Source organism: Pteronotus mesoamericanus, unplaced genomic scaffold (genome assembly GCF_021234165.1).
Source record: "Pteronotus mesoamericanus isolate MK-2021 breed Mesoamerican mustached bat unplaced genomic scaffold, CSHL_Meso_final scaffold_371, whole genome shotgun sequence".
NCBI classification, from domain to species: domain Eukaryota; kingdom Metazoa; phylum Chordata; class Mammalia; order Chiroptera; family Mormoopidae; genus Pteronotus; species Pteronotus mesoamericanus.
Window position 1 is genome coordinate 4,172,646 of NW_026555314.1, and position 21,088 is coordinate 4,193,733.

Sequence of the window (21,088 nt, forward strand, 5' to 3'; positions counted from 1 at the left end):
CCCGTTTTCTCTATTCTTCTCTTTCTGTAGCCCCTTGTAGGGGTAGTTTGGACCCTCTTGTTCTACCTTCTATGCTTCTTAGCTTCTCTTTCATATTTTCTCTCTCCTTATCTTTCCATGGTGCATGAGGAATAATTTCCTCCGATCTATTTTTCAGTTCACTAATTCTCTGTTCAGCTTTGTCTAATCCACTGTTTGGCACATGCTTGGAGCTTTTATTTCAACAAAAATCTTTTTAATTTCTAAAAGCTCTATTTGATTCTTTTCATAAATTTGCCCATTCCCTTTCAAAATATCCTATCCTTTCTTTATGGTATTTCTTTTCATATTTTCAATCACTTTAACATAGTTGTTTTAAAGTCTCTTTCAGACTTTATTAGTATTTTAAACTACATTATTAGAATGCTAAACTAGTTTGATATGTTCGCTGACTTTCCCAAATGGCATGTCATTTTCTCACATGGTTTGTAATGTTTTTTTATTGTTGGTACAACTTCAAAGAGGATTATATTGTGCTGTGAGAATGCCGTTGCTCTGGGGCACATTCCTGCAGGATAGTCTTGCACTTCCTTCTCTTGATGCCCCAGGAGTTTAACTGCTCTGGGACCTATTTTTACATTACTTTCTCAGCTTGAGAATTCCAAACAGTGGACATTCAGACACTGCAGTCTCAGATGATATGGACCCGGGGCTTCTATTTCTCACTGGAGACTTTTTCCATTCAGAGCCACAGTAAGGACAGGCTTACTTGTCACGACCCTATGGCTGTGAGCGATATTTTTCTAGTCCTGATTTCTCTGAAGATGCACTCCTTACAGGGTTCCAGGTTTTGCAGAGGTCTCAATTTCAGCTGTCTGCCTCTTACAAAATAGAGATTGTGTCCCCTGTCCCCCATGTCAACATCAAAACCATCATCCCTAGCACCGAGGGCCATATCCAGTCTGATTCCACCCCACCCCCAGCACCGCCACCACGGCTTCAGCCGGTGTAATCTGCCAACCAGACTCTAAGTGCTACCTGGTCATACCCCCTCATCACTTTTTCACAGCGCTTTGCATTCTAGTTCACAAGTTTTTGCAAATAGATCAAGTGCATCTTGAAAAGCAGGTCTGATCATCTCTGTTCCTCCTGTAGTGCCTAGCGCAGTGCTCCGTCACGAGGCCGCTCCTTCCTTATCCACACAAACACCCAAAAACCTCCGCCATCGACACAGGACCCTTTCGTCTGTGCAGAAGCGCCCTCGTGGGGGCAGGCAGGGCGGTCAGAGGAGGGCGGCAGAAGCACGCTAGGGCCCTGGAGCAGGACACTCCCTGCTCTCCTCCAACTTACTGGTTCTTCCTTAGGAGGTGGGGGAGGTCATACACAAGCGGACCAAGAGTTAGACCTGGCTCTCACCTGACCTCAGCCACTTAAGTACTGGGTGAACTTGAAGAGTCACCTCATCTATCTGGGGTATCAGATTTTACATATGAGAAATGGAGGGGGGTGGCCTGGGTGATCTCTGGTGTCCCCAGATTTTCCCTGCCCCAAATCACCCACTGGAGTTTCTCCTTCCGTCACCCCTTCCTTTGGCACCTGTCTCTTCTTTCCGCTGAGGCCTTTCTCCATAACCTGCTCTTCCTCCAAGTCCCCCCTGCCTGCTGAGGACTGTCCTATGTCTGTGTCTTAGGTGACAGGGGTGGATGCTGTGGTGGCCCTGAGCATCCCCTCCAGTGGTAGGGTGATGAGCCTCTGGGGGATCAGAGGAAAAAGCAGATGACAGTGACCCAGTGCTCCATGCGCCCCCAGCTTGAGGAGCTTCCTGAGCCTTAGGCTGGGGACCCTGCCGCTTAATGAGCCTCTTGAGCCCGTTCAGAAACAAAGAATCAAAACCAGCTGGAAGCTGCCCTCCGACCCGGCTAATGACTTGTTTATTGTCAGAGCAGCAGTGCGTCATATAAGGGAATTTCAAAGTGTCACTAATTGGCAGAGGGCCAGTAAATAGCACCATATAAACCTGAAGGCACTTCCACGAGGGCTGAGGGTTGTGCACCAGATGCAGTGGAGGCGCAGGGAGAAGGGCGCGGCCGGCACAGGCCCTGGGCGCAGGGCGTGGCACCGGATCCGCTGCCGCTGCGGCCGCCCTGGGTCTCCACTGCCCAGTGCAGATGGAGTGTTTGTTCTGTGATTGGGGAAAGGGAAGAAGAGCCTCTTTGATGGTCCTAGCCCCACCCTTGGCAACATTGTACTGCATGTCCCAAACCCCAAGATGCCTGACGTCCTACTCTGCTATGGGAGAAGATGCTCGCTTTCTGAGGAAAAAGCTAAGGATCTCATTTGAGGTAGGATTAACAGATTCTGCAGATATAAAATGTAAAGCCTTGTTCTTCATGACCCAGAAAGGTGCTGCTTACAGAAGAACCTTGGCCAGACCCTGCTCCAGTGGGCCTCCTAGGGACTAAGCGGGAGGACCAGGAAGGAATCACACAGAACGAAGTAGAGCCTCTTCTCACCCATCATAACCTGTGAGCTCCTATGGGGCGCTGGACCAGAGGATGGGCCAGAGATTGGTGATCAGTGAAAGAAACAGATAGTCCTTCCATGCCCATGCCAGCTCCTTTCATATGCACATTCCTGCTGCCTGTCCCTCACCTGTCTGCAGGGCCAAGCCGGTGGATGATTTGGAGGAGAGGAAAGCAAGAATGAAGGAGAAAAGAGGAAAAGCATAAAGCAGGAAGTGAAAGGTGGGTGGGAAGGGAAGATAGGAGGCCTGAGAGGTAGAAACCTGCTCACACGGGGCTGGCCCAGACGGCCTCCTCATGCCACACCCCCAGGCACTCTCCCTGACGTCCTCAGCAGGCAGGGACGTGCCAGGAAGCTGCCCCGAGACCCTGCTAGAGAGCGATGGGGAAGAAGGGCCGAGGCTGATTCCTTGGGGGAACTACTCCATGTCTGGGGTAGCGGGCCCTAAGCATAGGCCCTTGTGACATCAAAAAGCCAGTGGGGAAGAGTATGAAGGCAAAACCTCTACACAGTAGAGCTGACAGGAAGTTCCAGGACATCTGTGGTCTCTAAATGCAAGCTCGCGCTGCTCCGATTTGGGCCCATGGTGCACCTGAGACTCCTCCTGTAGCCCAGCCGATCTCTCACAGGTCGGTTCCACTACTGCAGTCCCCGTCCGACAGGTGGAAAATGGAGGTTCGAAGAATCAGAGCCTGTTTAGGAGGGCTAGGGCCTGAAAGCTCCTCGCTCACTCATGAATTCACAAGCACAGATGGAGAGCGTATCCTGGGCACAGGGCTAGGAACTCTAGGGCAAGAGTGTCCTCTGCCCTCAAGGGCCTTCAGGTGATTGGCATGCAGGTGACAGATGACACACACACAGTGGAGGGCTGAAGTAGAGTAAAGAGCAGACAATACTTGCGAGGATGGTAGGGTGAATTCTGACTTGGTGGAAACAAGAAGGGCTTCGTGGAGGGGTGGAATTTGAGCTAAGCCTTGAAGGACAGACAGACTTTTAACAAGGGCAGGGGAGAGGGCTCAGTAAGGTGACTTCTGAGGTGGGGGCTGTGGCTTCCTGCCCTGCCCAGCGTGGAGCAGCACCCACAACACTCGGAAGGTGAGGGCTTGTGTTCGGCTTGTGGAAGAGGCGCTGGGACAAGGCACATGGACAAAAAATAACCCGTGGGGAAAGTACTCCAGACAAATATATGTGACCTCCCGTGGCCTCCCGTGGCCTTGGACCCGATGACCCCAGGTCCCCACATCTTTTTCTCCTCTGCAGAATGGCTCGCAATTAGCTCTTTGCGTACCTGATAGCCAAATGCCTTGAGGTTCAGTAATTAGGAAAGCTTGAAAGATTTCTCTCCCAGTGTATCTCCTGTGTTCCCTAAAATTTATATTTTAATGTTATTAATTTTTAAAATTGGTTTATATCATGTGTACATAGAAAAAAGTTTAAAGGACAGTATAATTTAAAGTATGCCTCCTGCAAAACTGAACAGATATATGCCAAAGGAACTAGACCACCTTCTTATACCACATATAAGAATAAACTCAAAATGGATTAAATACAAGACCTGAAACCATGAAACTACTAGAAGAAAACATAGGCGGCAAGCTCTTTGGCATTGTTCTTAGTAATTTTTTTTTTGGAAATACCTCCTCGGGCAGGGCAAACAAAAGAAAAAAATAAACAAATGGGACTACATCAAACTAAAAAGTTTTTACACAGCAAAGGCAGATATTTACCAATGACACATTTGATAAGAAGTTAATATCCAAAATTTATAAAGAACTCGTACAACTTAACACCAAAAAAAATTTTTTTTTAATTAAAAAACCAATCCAATTAAAAATGCAGAGGACCCGAATAGATATTTCTCCATAGAAGACATATGGATGGCCAATAGACTTATGAAAAGATCCTCGATGTCACTAATTATCAGAGAAATGCAAATTAAAACCACAATGAGATATCACCTCACACCTGTCAGAATGGCCGTCATCAATCAATCAACAAACAACAAGAGCTGGAGAGGACGTGGAGAGAAAGGAAGCCTCGTACGTTGTTGATGAAAATGCAGACTGGTGCAGCCACTGTGGAAAACAGTATAGAGGTTCCTTAAAAAATTAAAAAGAGAACTATCTTAGGACCCAGCAATTCCGCTTCTGGGTAGTTATCTGAAGAAAGCCAAAACACTAATTCGAAAAGATATATGCACCTGTATGTTCATTGCAGCATTACTTACAACAGCCAAGGTATGGAGGTGACTAAGTGTCCATCAATAGCCATTAGGTAAAGAAGATGTGGTACATGTATGCAATGAAATATTAGTTGGCCATAAAAACAAATGAAATCTTACCATCCTCAACAGCATGGCTAGACCTAGAGGGTATTACGCTAAGTGAAATAAGTCAGATAGAAAAAGACCAGTACTATATGTTTTCGCTTATACGTGAAATCTAAAAAACAAAATAAATGAACAAAACAGACACAGACATAGATACAGAGAACTAATGATTGCCAGCTGGGAGGGGGGTGAGGGGCAGGGTAAAAAAAGTGAAGGGACTAAGAAGTACTAATTGGAAGTTACAGAACAGTCACGGGGATGTAAAGTACAGCACAGGGAATATAGTTGACAATATTGTAATAACTATGTCTGGTGCCAGGTGGGGAATCACTTCGTAAATTATATAAATGTCTAACCGCTATGCTGCACATCTGAAACTAATATAATGTTGAATGTAACTGTAATTAAAAAATTAAAATTTTAATTAGTTAATTAATTAAATATAAATTGAAGTATGCCTCCACCCCTGCATCTTGTCACTGAGTTCCCCCTCCTGTGCCCGGTATTACCAATATTCCCAGCTAAAACAAACTTTCCAGGCTATTTTGGAATGTCCAGAACTGGGGCAAGGGGGAAAAGAACTGGGATGTCCAGAAACTCTGGCCACGCAGAACAGCAAAATCCTCCCGGAATGCCACCGACCAGCGTGCACCGCGGCCCGTGGGGATGGTGGCTAACATGCTGCGCTGTGTGCGCATCCTCTCCCGCAATGCTCACAAACCCTGAGGTCAGTGATATCTTCACCTTCTCCCCCTTGCCAGATACAGAAACCGATGCTCACAGAGGTTCAACATCGTTCCCCTGTCCCCAGCTCCTAAATGGCAGCCCAGGATTTGAACCCCGGCCCGTCTGCTCTTTGACTCTCCACCATCACACAACTGTTTAGAGAAAGAAGACATGAAATGCACTTTGATTTCACAGACGGAAGCCTATGAGCTTAAAATCCAGTCTCCATGTGAATATCCAGGGAGAAAACCACCTACAAAGAGCATTCCAAGTTTCCTTGTGAGATTTTTCTCATCCACCTCAAGTTTGGCACTGAATTTTCGGGAGGGGGACAGGGGAGGCACAGAACCTGTGCCTGCAGAGAAATACCTTCTGGGCAGCCTGAGTTCCCAGGTCTCCCGTTGAGCACGTGCCCTGAGGAAAGGAATCCAGCCTCGAGGGAGGAGGTGTCAAAAGAGCCCACCATTCCTGTGCCCGATCTGACAGTAACTGCCTTCCGTTGTCCCAGGAGGCCTGGGTAATCCCCACCTCCCCCCAGCCACTTGGCACTCCGTTCCCAAGGGAGAGATGCCCTAGTCACTCATTGGCAGTATTTTCCAATGGTTTTCACTGGTTTCCAAGCGTCCTCTGTGCAGACAGGCTTCCCGGGGGAGCCGGACCATCACGCCAGACAGGAATGATTGCACTAATAAGGAGAGAGGTGGCCTGCAAGAGCCTTGCCTTGGCCCTGAGCCTCTAGTTAATGAGACTTCACAGGGAGAGAGAGCTTCTAGGGTGAGTGGGAGTCGGCCAAAGGGGCCGCAGAACAGCTGGAAGCCAGCAACCCCAAGGCTGTTTATTAGGAGACAAAGAAAGGACTTTGCTCCCTGCACCGAGGTCAAACTCAAGGTATCCCAGGGAAGTGTCAGGGGAATTTATGAAGTGAGGAGGCGGCAGCTTGACAGCTGTCTGCTGGCCCTGCTCCAGCACAGGGTTGCCTCCACCCCTGACCCGCGCTGGAGAGCGTCCACCTGGTGAAGGGAGGTTCCGTCCGGCAAGTGGGGCAAATCCACGACTCCAGCTCTCTCTCCTCGATTTCTGTCTATAATCATGCGAGTCCTCCCCTCACCCCCAGCTTCTGGGAGATGCTGCTCCCACGATGGCACAGGCCGCAGAATGGACTGGAAAGAGAGAAGGCTGTGAGCCCTACTTCCTGGGTTCCCGCAAAAATCCAAAACCATCTACCTCACTTCCCAACTCCACGAACTCAGACACACATAGGTTTCCCTCGGAGGTCAACACTCCTCGGTCAACACTCCCCGGAGGGACAGGGATTTGTGGCACTTTCCTACCTCTGAGGACAGGCACCTGGGCCCGGGTTTTGTGACCCCGAGGCACGAACAGGCAAGGACTGCCCCTCCCCCGCCCCACACCACAATTCACAACTCTTAGACATATAAGGAGAAGGGGAGCCTCTCTGGAGAGGTGGGACCCTTGGGATTGAACAGGAGAGAACGGCAGCATTGCATTTTTGGGTTCTGAGGAAACAGGAGGGAGGAGAGACATTGTATACACCCAAGGATGTAAATTCAGACACCTTGGCTATGTAAATGGCCAGTTTCCATGGAAATCAGATTCTTTTTTTTTTTCCCCACAAAAGGAAGGTATCTGTATGTGCGCACACGTACATCTGCAGTGAGGTGGGGGCGCCTGCGTACTTACTGCGCTTGGACCCTGTTCCTCCCAACACAGGCAGGCACCCACACGAAATACGGGCGCTTGAGTCCCCTAGGAAACCCAGAAACACAGCACAAGAAGGGCCTCTCTGGCCACGCTCCCCCAGAGTGTAGCTAAGTTCCCTCCCCACATGGAGCCTATTCTTTCTCCCTCTATGCCTGATTCTTAGCTGAGAAATACCCTGACACCCACCTCCCATCCGCAGCCTCTCCTAACCGCTTCCCTGCGCTAACATTTCAGCTACCAGGGCCCCCTCCGCCCTCAGCCTGACCTTGCCCTGCAGAGCCAGGGCCCCCGACCCCCAGCAGGGTGGCTAGAGCTGCTGCCAAGGCCCATCCATCAGTCCCAGCGCAGTCCTCCCGCCCTGGCAGCCCCCCACCCCTACTCCCAGCCTGTAAATGACAGCGCTGCCATCAGAGGGCCCACTGCCAGGGGCTCCCAGGGTCTCTCTGCCGCCGGTCCCCTCTGGCAGCTCCTCCGGCGTGACGGCTACTGGGCAGAGGAAAGTGATGATCCCTCCCCTCCTACCCAACTTTTTGTGAAGCTGAGGGCCCCCCTCCCACCTGGTGACCTGCTGGGACCTACAGAGACCAAAGTCTCTAGTCAAAGATAAAAAATGCCTGGCTATTGACTGACGCACAATAAAGGGCCAATTTGCATGTTATTTACATAACAGTTAATACCCAAATGGTCTGAGTGCACCATCCCCATCGCTGCCTTCCTCAACGGCCAGTCCCCAGCCTTTTCTCCCCAGGGCTGTACCCTCCCCCGCCTGGCCTTCCCCCCCCCCCCCCCCCCCCCGCTTTCCCACCCTGCCACGTGGGCTTGAGCCTGCATCCACACCCAGCTTCCCTCAGGGCAGCGGTCGGTTTGGGGCATCGCTGTGCCCGTGCCCCTCCTCCCCGTGCGTTTTCCCTGCGCCCTGTGAAAAGCCAAACCCCAGCTTGCCGACCTCTCACCCCTGCAGATCCGCTATGTTTGCGCAGGAGCCGGGAGGACGTAATGAGAGGCTGATGTCCTGCAGCTGGGCTGTGTTTGGGCTCTGGCGGGGGTCGGGAGGGGGGCCAGCAGGGCAGGTCCAGACAGCGGAGGAGGGAGAGGGGGATAGCAGTCACTGCTCACACATAGTTTTCTCCCCATAGTGTTCTCTGCTTCAAGCCTGTGGGCCCCAGAGTTGGAAGCTTCCAGGGCTGTAACAAGTCTTAGTTTATATACAAACAGTTGCATTTTCCTACTACTGTTTACTGCAAAGGGGGAGGGTCCCAGCATCCCCCCCAGCTCCACGTGGTCTCAATAGTAGATTCCAGGTCACTTTGCTGGTGTGGGAGAGCAAGGGCAGCGTAGTCCACAGATGGGGAGCACCCAGGCGGGGTCCCCCGACTCCTGGGCCGGTTATTCTGTCTCCTCCTCCTTTTCCCCATTCCTCTGGATCTCGGACCCTCTCCAATGTCCCTCATCCCGTGCACTTCCAGAGGCATAAACAGAGGGATAAAGAGTTAAGTGTGGAGGCCAGTCATTTCAGACTCAGTGAGACCATCTGCCAGGCGGAGACCACATGGAATGGACTCGATGCCTCAGTGGGTTGTCACCTCCATGCGAGGTCACACCCCACTATCACCAGGGCCCCCGCAAATGCCCCGCCAGACTCAGTGCCGGCTGTGAGGCTCCAAGGAGGCTCAGGGCCCAGTCACCCTGCTGCGACGAGGGCCACAAGGAGGGAGGCGCCTCCCTGCCCAGAGCAGGGCTCCCCTTGCCTCTTCTGACCTCTGGGCTACCAGCTGCTGAGCAAAGTGATGCTGCCCCTGGGGACCAGAGAATGGTGACGGCCATTCCCTCCAACCACAGCACAGGCCTCTTTGGAGAGGCAGCGAGGTGGCCATGGAGGTGGCAGGCACCAGCCCCGGGGGCTGCGTGGCTCAGCAGTTAGTGCTGGGCCCTGGAGCCAGAGAGAGTAAACAAGCTACTAGCACTGCCAGCCCCCGCCCCCTTGACATCGAGCGAGCAGCCCCCTCCTGTGGCTGCAGCAACACCAACCGTGTTACCCACACGGAGCACTTAGCACGGGCCTGGCCCACAGTGGGGACTCGGGGGTGACAGGCCCGAGTCCTGGAGGCCACCCCACGGGCCAGGCATGGCGACGGGTGGGCGGGAGGAGAGGAACTGGAGGTTTGCGACAGACGCTGCTGCTTCTGGCCTCACACTGTCAGCGACTCAGCGTCACGTTCGGGAATTACTTGTCTCTCTCTTCGCAAACTTTGTTCAGAAAAAAGGTAGAGGAACCAAATCTCCTTACCTTTCCCCTAGTCCCCAAGCCTCCCCTTGGCCCCTTCACTCTTCTTCTGAGCTTGACTGGAGGAAGGATGGGCCCAGCAGAGGACAAACTTGGGCTGAAACCCCAGTTCTGGCTGGAGCTGGCTGTGTGGCCTCGAGAGAGTGACTTATATGATCTAATTGTCCTTGGCTATGACGTCATGGCCAGCAGTACTTGTCTTACGGGTGAGACCCTGCCCATGAGGAAGGTACCTGCAGGGTCTCTGTGCCACCATACAAGGGCCCCAGCATTTCGACATGTGTCCTCTCTCAGGTAATAAGCGGTAACGTTCACAGGGACCTCGTGGGGGGCGGGGCGGGCGGGCGGGGGCAGCACAAGACTCATTCCAGCTTTCACTCAGGAGAAGTTCACAGCCACCGATCCCCGGCTCCCAGGCCCGCTCCGCCAAAGGCGGGCCAGGCCGGGCAACTGCAGGTCCCCACGGCTTCCCCGAATGACACCTTACGCCTTCCAGTGGGGGAGAGATCAATAGCATCTGTCAGGCCCCCATAAACCACACACCCACCATGGCCAGCTCAGCCACGGCAGGTAGGCTCCAGCACTCACTGCTGCCATGGCATAGCATCTCTCACGCACGCAGGGGCGCCCATGACCAAGCACGTGCGTGGCCTGTGCACTCGAACCTGCACATGCCAGCCCACTTCTAGGCGAACCGGCAGCTCCTAAGACACAGGCTGGGGCCCCAGAGTGCAGAGTGCCCTGTGGGCTGCTGCTGGGACAGTCCCCGGGGGGCCACGGCCCTACCCCCTTCCCTCCAGGGAGATTGGAAAGAGGGAGGGGCAGCTTGGGATGAAAACAAACTTCAGACCCATTATCTCCCCTCTCTGTGCTCAGCACAATGGAAGGTCTCTAATCCAGAATGAAAAGCAAGCCCATCTCTCTTCCTGTCCCCTGCTTCCACTGGTCAGCACCCTGGGCCCTGGTTTCTGTCCTCAATACAAGTATTCACTTAGACTTCCCTAGAGGTTCCAGTAACGGGTTTCGAAGGGGGAGGTTCCCACTGAGAGAGTGAGACCCAGGGACAGGGGCAGGGTGGCGGGGGAGAGGTAGGGGGTAGGCGGCCTCGGGCAGAGCAGGAGACAGGGTGGAAGGGGGGCCTCCAGAGGGGCTTCAGATTTGCTCTAATGGTCAAAAAGCACTTGTCTAGGACTCCGTGCCCACAGTTCCTGGTTTTTTCTGAACTGGCCTGACGGTGGAACTGAACCTTCAAGAACGGACCGCAGACCTGCCTAGGCCCGCCTTGGACCCGCCGTAGACTCTGTCATGTCCTGCTTGTCCCTGACATCATCCCACTCGCCCGCCAGCACCAACGCCCGCTCCGTGTCCAAATTCAAACACTAAAACCTCTGAAGGCCCTCTGCTCTTGACACAGATTGCTGCATGTGACGATCGCTCCTTTTTCCTGTAGTTGCTTATGGGAGTACCTTCCAAAGCAGAGTTTTCTCCAGGAGAATCCGAGACCCAGAGAGGAGAGCAATCCATCCAAGGTCACCCTGCACGTCCGGGCCTAAGCCTGACCAACCCCCAGGGCTCCCACCCAGTCAGCCCCAGTCAAGACTTCAGCGTGGGGACGCGCCAGTCCCAGCCCCAGCCCCAGCCTCAGTCCCATGGCAGACGAGCTGTGACACAAAGGAAAGAAACTTCCACCTCTGACAGCTCCCAGGAATCATTTCCCTCCATGGGAAACCTTCTCCTGCAAGATCCTAGGGGCACTGAACGAGCCAAGCAGCCAGGGTTCAAGTCAGAAGACCTGGTCCAAGGCAATTTTTAGAACGTAAGGAAGAGTTGGGGTTGGTAGCTCTTCTTTCTTTTTATTTTTGGTCCCATCTAAGAAGCCAAGCTACCAGACAGGCTGGGGGGATGGGGACGAGGAGGGGGCAGACTGAAGAAGGAGCCCAGCTGGTTCTCCTAATTATAAACCCTAAAGCCCTCTTGACAGATGTGCCTGACAGAGTGGGACTGAGCCCTCTTATCCCGGCACGGGCTGCACCTGGAGGTCTCTGCTCATGACCTCCAGACGAAGGACAAGGTTGACTGGAAAAGGAAGAGGAAAGGGGAGGGGCCGGAGCCCCCTCGTCCAAGCGGAAGGGACACAGGCTCCAAGGTGGCTGTCTGGGCAGGCAGGGCAGGGGGAGGTGATTAGCACCCTGAGACGGGGCCACAAAAGGCATGGGGGAGCCTGGGTGCTGGGGCCTCCACCTATGGAAAGGTAACTGTAGATAGACTTCACCTAGACTTTTCCCGGTTTTCCTCCTTTGTTACTCGTCATCAGTTGGGGGGACGGCTGCCTGGGACCTCTTCAAAGCCTCGTCTGTCAGGCCTTCCCCGAAATGCTGGGCCAGCCTCTATGGAGGCAGCAACCCCAAAGTTCAGGAGAACTTGAGGTCTACGACTCAGCCCAAAGACGTTCACCCATCATCATCAGAGTGGGCCCGAGGCCTCTGGCCAGGCGGGTAGAGGCTGCCTTGCCAGAGCCAGAAGTCAGTGTGTTGAGTCCACGGGGAATGAAGGAGCGCAGCCCGGGAGGTGTTCCCCATGGCAGGCGGCCCAGCAGGCGAGAGCTGAGCCAGGACCTTCCAAGGGAGTCTGGCTTGGGATTTATGAGTCTCTTGTTCCTATTAAAAAAGATTCTAGGCCTCAAGTGCTCTGGAGAGGATTGGGACATGGAGCCAAGACACAGGCGGAGGAAGGCTGGCTTTCTTGAGAGGCACCATCCTGTCCCCTCTAAGGCCACCTTCAGGGCCCCCTGATTCCCTTATCCCAGCCTGGGGCTTGGAACTCCTCTCCCTCCGATTTAGGACACAGGACACGCAGAAGAGAGGGAAAGGGTGTTGGGCCCGAGGAGGAACATCAAGTTCTTGAAAAGTGGCCGTGAAGGTCAGCTTTGCCGAGATTCTGAGGCTATCTGACTCTAGTTTTGGGGGGGGAAAAATCGCCGTTTGTAACCTGGCTGTCTTTCCAGGATGACTTCTCAGTCGTTCCGGAAGCATCACCTCTGTGCCCCAAGTGGCACTGGCCATTCCCCTCCCTCTGCGAGTCCTTTTTCCACTTCCCACACTGAGCTCGGGGCTCTGGGTACGTCCTGTGGTTTAGGGTCCACCGAAATCCTGACTGGGGGGTCGGATTGTCCGAAGACGCTGACCTCCCTGGTGTCCAGCCCAGGCCATGCGCAGGAGGACACGGGCTGTGGCGGCCACGGCTGGTGGCTCGTCTCGTATTTGGCAAAGTCTTTTGGCCGTGGACCCTGCCTAGGGGCCACCTCAGGGCGACTGGGGCTGTGAGAGAAGAGATGCCTGAGGCCCTAATAACCAGTTCCATCAGGAAATAAGCAGTGTTGATGGAGGAAAAAGAGCAATCCTAGGAGGCGCTAGACTAAAAGTAAGAACACTTCGGGGACCCATTTTTGGGAGCAGAGGGAGCAAAAAGGAGGGAAATGATGATAGTGGGGTGAGCAGATTATTTTTTCTGCCCTGATTAGTTCTTAATTTTGATTCTTTGTTTTATAATAAGTTATTTTTAAACCACGTCATACATTCCCCACACGGATATCGTACGAACTGTGTGATACAGGCAGAGGGGTTTGCTGGCGGTGGGCGTGCCTTACCCTCCCCTGCCTCAGCCAGACAGTTCCGCCAGTGTGCTTTGTTCCCACGTCTCTCTGCCCCTCTGTCCCTCCGTCCCTCCGTCCCTCTGTGGCCTGCCTCTCCTTTTCCTGCAGATGGTCGATAATAGCAGCTGGATCAGCCTCTCAGTTTTAATCTGTTCCATTTTCAGGATCAGCTTTTCCTCTGCCATTGTGCTGAAGTTGTTGTTTTCCTCCAACACCTTCTGCAGGGCTTCCCGCTCCACTGGCTGTGTCAGCACCTGGGCCTCCTGGGACTGTCTTCTTTCCTGGGCAGCCTCCAGGTTTTTTCCCTGGATCTCCTCCAGGGACAGGTCTTTCTTCTTCAGAGAAGCTAAAATTCGTGGGGCTTCTGAGATGGGAGACAGTGGCTTTAAGGTCAGCTCAAAAGCCCCGCCAGACGTTCGTTTGTTGAGTTGCTTCATTTCCATGTTATCGTGAGTGTAGATGAGGATGTTGGGAGGTTCCGGGTAAAAGCAGGAGCAAATCAGTGAGGGCATGAACAGCTCCTTCATTTTTTTCCTTGTAGGCCATTGCTGTATTAGCCATTGTAAGGATGTGCAGATGCTGAGCGGTGGCAAAGGTGAGGGGTCAAGCTACAGCAGCCACAGCAGCCACAGCAGGGAGAGAGCCAGAGAGGAGTAGGGGGTGAGCAGATTAACAGGCTCCCGGCCACGGTTCTATTAGATAAGGTGCATATTCAGCAAGAGACTGGAGCTATTGCAGGAGATTGTTTTCAGTGAAATGAAAATACCCCGGAGGTGCTTGGAATCCATCTTATAATTAACAGGTATTACTGACTACAAGATATTCACAGGAATCTTTTCATCTGTGACAGAGAAAAAGAACTGCAGGAAGAGGTACATAGATCTCCAAACTCTGCTTTGGGAGCTGTGCTTCCACATTTTTGCACACGCTGTTCCATCTGGGGATTTTTTGTTTAAACCTTGCCCAAGGATTATTATTATGCTTATTGATTTTAGAGAGAGAGGAAGTGAGAGAGAGAAACATTGATGTGAGAAAGAAACATCAAGCAGTGGCCTCCTGTGCATGCCCCCATGGGGGGATCAATCCTGTAACCTAGGTATGTGCTCTGACCGGGAATCGAACCCACAGTTTTTTGGTGCACAGGACGATGCTCCAACCTACTGAGCCACCCAGCCAGGGCAACACCACTCCATTTGCTTGGAACACCTGACTTCTCTCATGCACCTGTTCTTTCTCCCCACTCCCCATTAAGTTATTGTGAGAATTAAAGGAGTTGATTCACATACAATCCTTAGGCAAAATGCACAACATAACACTCAAAGAGTACTTGTTATTGTTACTATTATTCTTCCACAGTGCCCTTCAGATGCCTCTACGCAGATCATGTGGGTTGGGAGTCACATGCCTGTCTGTCACACCTGCCTGACAGAGTTCTTGGCTAGCAGGAACCGTTCAAACATGCTTTTGTAGCCTAAGAACCTGGGATATGAGATAGCGTAGAGCCTGGTATATGCCGCGTGATCATTACATGTTGAATGAATATATAAATGAAAAAAATGCTTAGGCACTTCAGGATGTATGATGAGCGAAACGTGTGTCTGCCCCCAGAGGTGGTCATACTCTCTCAGCCATGTGTTCCTTCCTCCTCACCCACCGGTGAGGCACTCAGCCAACAGCCTGTGGTCTATTGTCTTAGGAGAGAGTTCATTTTGCTTTTTTTCCAACATCAACTCCAACGAGGAGATGGAAAACAGACCAGGACCAATGAAAGTTGTTCCTCCTCCAGCTGAGGTTCCAACCGTTTTAATTCTGCTAATGAGACTCAGCCAGGAGTAATCAGGAAGCATCTAAAGTTAGCAGTTGTAACTTGAGCAAGAGCAAAAGGGACTAATTCATAAAGGGCACAGTCTCTAGTGGAAAGAGAGGGATCCCAGGAAACTCCATGAAAACCAGAGTGCCATCTGGCGCTCTGGCACCCAAGACAATGCCCAGGAGGGATTCCAGGTCTCTGTGACTCAACACTTGGTCACAAATTAGAACAATCCCATTGTCAGTTGTCCCAGAATCCTCTGTGTTTCAAGTCAGAGGCCATGACTACCATCTGGAAAATGTTAACTGGAGTTTGATTACAGGAGACCTTTCTTTCTCCTACCCAACTTACCACTTTTAAGCTTCATTATTTAGGTTCTCATTTCTCACCACCAAGTCAGGCATATGGTAGATGCTTTGCTGCCTTTGTCAAATTTTTCTTGACCGTTCTGGCCCACAGGGACCCCTCCATCCTCTGAACTAAGAGAAACTTATCGCCTTTACCATTCATTTATCAATCCCTCAAACATTTATTGAGCACCTAGTATAAGTTAGGTCCTGAAGTAGGGACGAGGGATTCACACAAAGAGGAATGAGACACAGTTCTGCCTTGAGAGCTCAGCTGGCTAAGGAGACAAAGTGGAGACAAACAACTGAGATATTACAATATCAGGAGACAATTGCTATGTGGAGTGATGTGCGTGCCAGGCACAATGGGAGCACAGGCAGAGGACGTGTAGGTCTGCCTAAGGGAATCAAAGAAGATTCCTTTCGGCCCTTAGCACTTACTGCCTTCTGTTACTCGTTTCCTTTTTTATTTCCTTACTCCCCAGAGATGAGCAACAGGCAGCCAAAGGATGTGTGACCTAATATTTAACATTCTGATCAGCGCAGGACTTTTCACATAGTAGGGGTCCCGTTAATGTTTCTTCACTGGTGATTGATTCCTAAGAATGTGGAAATCTTTCATTACAGCAAATGAAGACAGCTTTCATTCCCCTGAAAATCTCTGGAAATAAGCTGAAGCGGTAGAGGAAAAGAATTAGGATGAGAGTCTCCTGGACAAACCAGTGGATGACCTGCAATAGTGAGGCTGCAGGATCTCCTGTAAATGTTTCAACAACAGGAAGGCTTCCCTGTGTCCACAGTAATTTTGATCTCGTGCCCCCTAAGGACATTAGAATGGATCACATGAACGCCAAGCGTCCATTGGCTCCCAGGATTCTCTTGTGTTCAGCGGCCCCCAACAAAAGGCAAAAGGCCAAGTCCTGGGAGGAAGATAATGTACACGTTAGAGGGGCGAGTCCAAGGATCAGATTCAAGTCTTTCGCTTGGCTTCCACAGCCCTTCCCTGCTGACCCCACCCACTGCCCAAGCCTCATCCCAGCCATTGCGGCCACGCTGAGCTTCCCACCGTTGCCCACACTCGGGGGGCCCTTCACGTCCCTGTGCCTCTCACAGCTCAGCACCCTCTTCCTTCGTGGTCTGAGGGCATCTACTGACCCTTTAAGAATCAGATTGAATGTCACCTCCTCTGTTAAGCGTTCCCTCAGGTTCTCCAGCAGAATTAGTAACTCCAGCAGAATTAGTAACTCGGTTCTCTCAACAACTCTTGCATTTTTTTACTATTTCTGTTGTGACACTTGCGATGTTGTAGTATAAGCACACTCATTAGGCTGTTTGGGTTTTGGGAACAAAAGCAATCAGGACTTCAAAGCCCAGACGGCCTTTGGGGCACGGCGGGGCTCACATGCTCAGACTGAAGCTCTGATGTTCTTAGGACGGTCGACATGGCAGTTTCTCCTGCAAATCAGAAGTCCCTGGACCGCTTATCTGTGGATTCACCCTTAACACGGTTTGCTCTTCCTTCTTCATTCCCGATACCTCCCCCTTTCCCTCCCTCCCATGCAGCAGTCCAAAGTCCAGGTCCCTCTCATATCTGTTCACTTTTCTTTGACTCAGTTGCCACCACCTTAGTCACAGTGGTTCTTAACCTGGAATGCATATTAGAGTCCCTGAAGAGTTTCTACAGTCTTCCATTGGTTTCTCTCTATTCTTGGGTTAGAGACCACTTCCTTGCCTTGGCACCGGCAAGGCAAGGGACCTCCGAACTGGGGCACCTCTCCTATGCTCCCCACACTGCCTTTCTGGTCCTTATTTGTGCCATACCCTTCCCTCCTTGGGGCTGTCATGGGGGCATTTCCTTGGCCAAGAGAGTTTTTCCCCTTCCTCCCTGTCTGGGTTAACAACTCTTCCTCCGCCTCTTCGGGGCAGCAGGGGTCAGGCCATGAGCTCTGAAGAAGACGGCCTAGATTCAGATCCCGGCTCCAAGACTGTGCGTATCCACTGCGTAGGTGACTCCAAGCACGGTGACCTCTCTGAACTACAGCTTGTCCTCGGAAGGTAACGTTGGGCAGAGGCGTCAACTACAGGAGGAGAGTGTGGTAACTGACGTAGATGTCTGTCTCCCTACTTTTCACTAACGCTTACAGAAGAGCATCATGATTTGTTTACCTGGTACCTATACCTGTGCCTGACACTTACTAGGTGCTTAATGCACATTTTTTAAAAATGAGATTGAATGCCCCTCTCTGGATTCCTAAGCAGACCCCTGCCTGGAGCTCCACTCTTCCAGGATTTGGGGTACTGGATCATCTCCAGCTTCCCCCAAACTGAGCGAAGAATCGGGACTATCTCTCCCCCAACCTATAAATTAAAAAAAAAACAAAAAACTGAAAGCAAGTTGGACATCAAAAGCCTCTTTAAAACCAACATTTTGATGACTTAAGAGTAAATGAATGAGAACCATACGGCTTAAATTTCCTCTCTGCTGCGCAAGGGCTCCTTCTGGACTCCCTTCCCATCGCTGCCAAGCTCACAATGAGAGGCGAGGTCGCCGATTCTCACTTCAACAGATGGCTCCCCGCATTTGGGAAACCTTCACGTGGCTGAGGAAGGAAAACGCCAGCTCCTCCAATCACTCCTGTGCCTAGTGGGGCCTTTGCCTGCTGTACGTCTTACCCCAGTCAGAGATTCCACACCCAGTGGGCGCCCCGCCTGGCTCGCAGGAAGCCGCCGGCCTGGAGCCTGCAGGGGCGGAGCAGGAAGAGCCCCGGACCCCGCCAAGGTGGGGAGGCCAAGATGCTAGTACTGAGTTCCCACTGGCAAAGGCTCCCAACCTCCCTGAGCCTTAGTTTTCTCATTTGCAAGATGGAGGTAATGATCCTGATTCCTTCCATGACTGAGTTGTAAGGATAAACAAGGTGACACATAATATAGTGCCTGTCACATAGCCAAGAGTCAATGCTCATTGGTTCTGACAGTGTACAAACGTAAGGTCAGCTGAGCCTTAACATTCCATGAGTGTCTGCACCAGGCGCTGGCATCCTGTGTTCCCTTCCTGTGGGGGGAATCCAGGGAGCCTTGGGGGGAGGGAAGCAGCACCCAGGATGCGTCTCGCTCTGGTACTCAGAGAAGACCCCCTGTGGAGAGGCAGAGGTTGGGTAGTGACTCCCAGGACACCTTTGTTCTCAGTGCAGTGACACCCCCCGTTTCCCTGAGGCACGGTCTCACTTTAAGAGTCAATTGTGAATGGCTCTGATTTTAGTATTATTTTTAAAATCTTTCCAAAACTGACTTGTGCTGGCAGAACAACAACAGAAATCATCTCAGCCCTGGCCCGGTGACTTAGGTTGTTGGAGTGTCTTCCTGTCCGCCACCCTGTCAGGGCACATGCCTAGGTTTTGGTTCAATCCCCAGTCAGGGTATGTACTGATCAGTGTGTGTGTGTGTGTGTGTGTGTGTGTGTGTGTGTGTGTGTGTGTGTGTGTCTCACACATGCAAGCACACACACACAAACACAGCTTTATAAGGGTAACACAGCTTTATAAGGGTAAGACAGAGAATCTAGCAGAACATATTTGGAAAGAAGAACTTTTGAATTTTAGCCCTGACCCATGTGGCTCAGTTAACTGGGCATCGTCCTGCAAAGTGAAAGGTCGCCAGTTTGATTCCTGGTCAGGGCACACGCCTGGGTCACAGTTTCAGTTCCAGCTGGGGCTTGTGCGGGACGCAACGGATTGATGTTACTCTCTCAAGTGTTTTTCTCCTTCTCTTTCTCCATCCCTTCCCCTCTTTCTAAAAATAAATAAATAAACATCTCTAAAAAAAGAAAAACTTTCAAATTTTCGTACGTTGTAGGCATAATAGGAGGCTGCTGCTAAAAAGCTCGGGCTGCGTCATGGAAAAGCAGCGTCTAGACTGAGGGCTGTGAGAAGGCCACTCTGCTCACAGGTCAGACGACCCTGGGCTCTGGGTGTCCCATTTGAAGAGGCACATATTCAAGTCAGGGCGAGGCAAGCAGTAAACATCACAGGATGTGAGGCATGTTTGAAGGATCTGGCATTATTAACCCAGGGAAGAAAAGGCTCCCAAAATGCTCTCTTTCATTTACATGTTTAACTATTTAGGGAATGCCTCCTAAGTGTTGGGTAAGGAATGTGCTATGTGTTAGTTACCATGGCAATTTAAAAGTCTTCATTTTCGAGATGAAACTGTGGTGCTGGCCCAGGTTCCAACATCAAGGCTGACAGACCCATTCCCCCAGCTCCTGGGAAGGCCAGGGGCTTGCCCCTCGCGCTTTGCTCAGACCACCTCGCCCAAGGCCGCTCTTCTTGCCAGGGTGGGCTGATGCGGGGCAAGTCCTGCCTGGCCTCCTTGCCACAACCAGGGTAGCGCTGAAGAGCCACCCCAGCTCCAGACAGCCTTGTGGGATCAGAGAAGACCTCAGCTGCAACCACACAGGGTCGGCTCCTCCCCGCCCGAGCCCATTGTTTTCATCTTCTTACTGGACTGGTCTCCCCATCAGTCTGACAGGTGGGCAGAGGCACACAAGCAAGTGGTTGGCCACTACAGTGATTGGCAGGGCTATGGATCAGGGCAGCCCAGGCGCTAGGGGTGCGCCTAGGATGGGTACCTAATCCAGACTTGGGAGGTCAGGGAGCTTCCCAGAAGAGGTCCCCTGAAATGATATCCAACACGGCTGGGGAGAGGAAAATGCTCTTTGACCTCCAGCTAGTCTTAAATGGAAGAGGAAAGACTCAGAATCTCTATCCTGAGCCCTGAGCTGGGCACATGGCCGCGGAGGGGCCCTGCCCTGCCTTCGCTCCTCCAGGCCTCTCAGAGCTCCGCCCAGAGCCCAGAGAGGCACCCCCCACCCCTCAGAGTGTCCCAGGGCAGGGAGAAGGGAGAAGGGCTCTGCTTTTTGGAAACCAGTTTTCCGTAGCGAGGTTGTGCTCAGAGATTAAAAACGCATTCCCTTATAGGAAATGAAGAACTACTGCTAGGCCTGCCCAGCCGAGAAAATACCAACAAGATGCCTTGTGTGGCTGCTGAACTCCAGGCTCGTACACCCCCAGCGAAGGCAGAGACACAGGCCCCTGTCCCAGGCTCTCCCATGGTTGCTGCCAACTGGGCTTTACCCGAGTGTGGTCCCATCCACAGCCATAGAATGTCCTGGCTCCCGTGGCTATAAATTGCCCCATTTGAAGGGGCAGAAAGACATAGGAGTGATACAGAGAGGGTGCTGGTCTCCAGACCAGCCTTGCAACCAACTGGCTGGGTGACTTTGGTGGGTCTGCAGACTCCTTGGGCCTTGGTTTCTTCCTCCGTGTGATGACAGACACACAGCTGGGCTTCTGGACATTTACAGTTTCTTCTATCTCACTCTGATTTCTGAGGAGGGAAATGGAAAAGTTGACCCATATGCCTGGAATCTCACAGCCCAGAGGCTGAGATTGCTAATCCTCCAGTCTCGTTTCTACTCCTTTTTTCCTGAGGAGAGGGGCGGGCGCAAGGAAATCAGTGAGATGCCTCGTCTAAACCACTCACCTCCACGCTACCTAAAGAAGGTGCCACTGTCTGCACTGTTTACCTCCCCGTGTCTCTGAATAAAGAGCAAGCCTCTTACTCGTAGATAAGATATTCCAAGCCACTGAAGATCCCGAGTGTAGAAGGGTCCTGATATACTGGAGATGCTAAAAAATAAAATAAATAAAGTAAGCCT

General features: G+C 51.8%; 1 pseudogene; it reads right to left on the reverse strand.

Moving 5' to 3' along the window:
• Positions 1-11,863: 11,863 nt before the first annotated feature.
• Positions 11,864-13,776, reverse strand: LOC129086310 (stathmin-2-like; annotated as a pseudogene).
• Between the last annotated feature and the right edge of the window lie 7,312 nt (positions 13,777-21,088).